This window comes from Apodemus sylvaticus, chromosome 5 (assembly GCF_947179515.1).
Source record: "Apodemus sylvaticus chromosome 5, mApoSyl1.1, whole genome shotgun sequence".
In the NCBI taxonomy this organism is placed as follows: Eukaryota; Metazoa; Chordata; class Mammalia; order Rodentia; family Muridae; genus Apodemus; species Apodemus sylvaticus.
Genome location: NC_067476.1, coordinates 1681712 through 1684606, shown reverse-complemented (window position 1 = coordinate 1684606; position 2895 = coordinate 1681712). Strand labels below are relative to the sequence as shown.

The following is a 2895-nucleotide window of genomic DNA, read 5'->3' as shown; positions in this document are numbered from 1 at the left end:
TTGAAGTGGTTAGTTTTATGGAAACTTTTTGTCTTTGGAAACAGAAACAACTTAGTTGAGAAAATTCATGTGATGGCTGGTTTTATTTTAATTTGACATAAGTTAGAGTAATGTGATAGCTCCAACTGAGGAAATATCTCTATGACGTCTTATAATATCTATTAAATAAAGTCAGGCCCTTGGGGAATTTTCATAATTAGTGACTTATTTGAAAGGCACTACCCCATTGTTTGTGGTGCCATCCTTCAGATGGTTTCCTGGGCATAGTAAAAATGCAGGCTGAGCAAGTCTTGAGAAACAAGCCATCTGAGCCTGCTTCCAGACTCCTGCCTTATTTTATTTCTTACTCTGTCTTTGATAATAAACTGTGATATGGAAGAACAAATGAAATTTTCCTCTCCAAATTTCTTTGGATCATGGTGTCTTTTGTTTTCTTATCAAAATCTTTTTTGATTTCTATTTGAAATGTAAGAAAAGCTATAAGATGGAATATTTAATGATTTGAGAGCAAGGTAAAAACAAGTCAAAGATTGGCATCCATTTAAAATATATCAAAAAGCCCAATTAAAAAGATTCCACAATTCTGTAATTTAATGAGTAATCTCATCTCAGTTGCCAAAGATTTGGAAAGACTCAAGCTGAAAGGTATGTGCTGAGTTCAGCTGCTTCTTTAGCTGGAGATCTCACTATCTCATTAGAAAGCATTCATGGTTCTCCTCCTGTTAATATCTCTCTTGATTTAGCACACAGAGCAAACAGGACAGAAGAGGGTGGCCATGTAGTCATAAGATCCAGGAATGCCATATTGGGTTCAGTAGAGAGGCCTCATTGCCATCCTTGTTACACACAGACTAGATTCATTCATGTCAGCTGCCACTGACAACTAAGACAAGTGAAACAAAAGGTCCACAGAGGCAGATTCTGCAGTCACTGAAACAATCAAACAGGCTGGTCTAGCAGTTGAAATTTTGGGGAGCACAAACCAATGCACGTTGAGTCATGATGACTGTTGGTCCCTGAACCATCTTCAATACAAGGTCTCAAAAGACCAAGTAGCTCAAAGGTTTGAGCAGAAGAGATCCTGTTGTCTGGAGTTGAGTCTCACTACAAATGGTGGATCATGGTGTCTTGTCACAATAACAGAAACGTTAATTACAATACAAAATAGTACCAAAATAGTACTGACGTAGCTATGTTGTTTTGAGGGGGATTGTGCAGAAGGACTTTGGACTGGGGAATTCATTGAGAAGTTTCAGAGGTAAGCAAAGATTCCATCAGGACTGACTAATATTTAAAATGAAGAATCTATGGTTCTGGGTAGCTGGCAATATAGAATCACCATGATTAAAAACAAACGAGCTTTTTTTGGTTTGAATAAAAGTGTCCTGCTTGGTATGAAATTTTATAAGAAGATTGAGGTTTTCAGAAATGCCAATAGCATATGCTTCTGGGTCTGTAAGTAAATTGGTATATTTTTAATTACAAAAAGTTATTATGGGTCTGTTTAAATTATTTACTGTTGATTTAACTTTAGTTAGTAATATGCACTTAAGATTGTGTCTCTTTCTTTTAGAGTTATCAGTTTAATAAAATATAACATTTTAAAGTATGTCCTAGCAATTCCATTTTTCTGGGTTTGTTGTAACATCTCTAGTTTCACCTCCATTTCTTCATTATAATTCTTTGTTATTAAAAGATCTTATCTTTTTTGGCTAATTTTGTTAAGTGTTTTTTCTTAATAGTAATCTTTTATAAGGACTAACTCTTCATTTTATTTATTGACTGGTTTGCTTTCTTTTTGTTTGTATTTTGCTAACTTTAGCCCTTTTTCATTCTCTTCCTATCTACTCTTTCAGTTATTGATTTTTCCAAATCAACAGCTATATCAAGAAGTTGTTAAGTATAACTATTTCAAATTTCAAAAACTGCTATTATTTCCCAATAGATTTTGGTATATTATGTTTTCATTTTCATTCAATTTTAGAAATGTTTTAATTGCCTGCTTGACATATTTGTTGACTCAATTATTACTAAGTTCTATACTGTTTAGTCCCCATGAGGGTCTGTGTTTTCTACAGTTGATGTCCAGCTGTTAAAAATGCAGGATGCTATTTTACTTTCCTATAGTTGTTGAAAGTTATTTTGTGTCTTATTAATATGCAGTCTATTTTGAAAGATAAACACCCCATGGGTTGTTAAGAAGAAACTATATTGTTTGGGTAACATGTTCCATATGTGACTCTGAAGTCCACTCAATTTATGATGTGATTTAACTCCAGTGTCTCTCTGACTGTTTTTGTCTACATCACTTGTATATTGCTGAAAGTGGGTTATTAAAGTCACATACTATTTCTGCTTGGAGTTAATCTTTGGATTTAGCTTTACTACCATGTCTTTTGTGAAGTTAGTGTATCTAATTTTAGATTTATAATATCCCATTGGTAAGCATTTCCTTTAATGAATATGAAGTAACTTTACTTATATCTTCTGATTAGTTTGAGTTTAAATTTTATTTTTCATATGTTAGAAAGACATGTTTAGAGCTGGAGAGATGACTGAACAGATGTGGGCACTGAGTTCTCTTATTGAAGACCCAGGTTTAGTTCCCAGCACCCATATCATGAGTCACGACTATTCATAACTCCAGGTCCAGGAACTCTGATGCCATCTCCTGGCACAGAAATGCATGCGGTAAAACCCTCTGCAGGTAAAATAAAGTAAGCACTTTTTAAAATAGTAGATGTGCCTAAATGTCTCTTAGTTCCATTTTCTTAATATACCATATCTCATCCTTTTAATCTAAGGTAGTATTTTTTGATTGTCATGTAGTGTTTTCATTGAAAGAAGCAAAAATATGGATTGCATTTTCCAATCCAATCTGCTAGTTTGTGTAAG

At 33.9% G+C, this 2895-nt stretch overlaps 1 pseudogene; it reads right to left on the bottom strand.

The window, feature by feature from the left end:
• Nucleotides 1-694: 694 nt before the first annotated feature.
• On the bottom strand, nt 695-1025 carry LOC127684067 (placenta-specific gene 8 protein-like; annotated as a pseudogene).
• Between the last annotated feature and the right edge of the window lie 1870 nt (nt 1026-2895).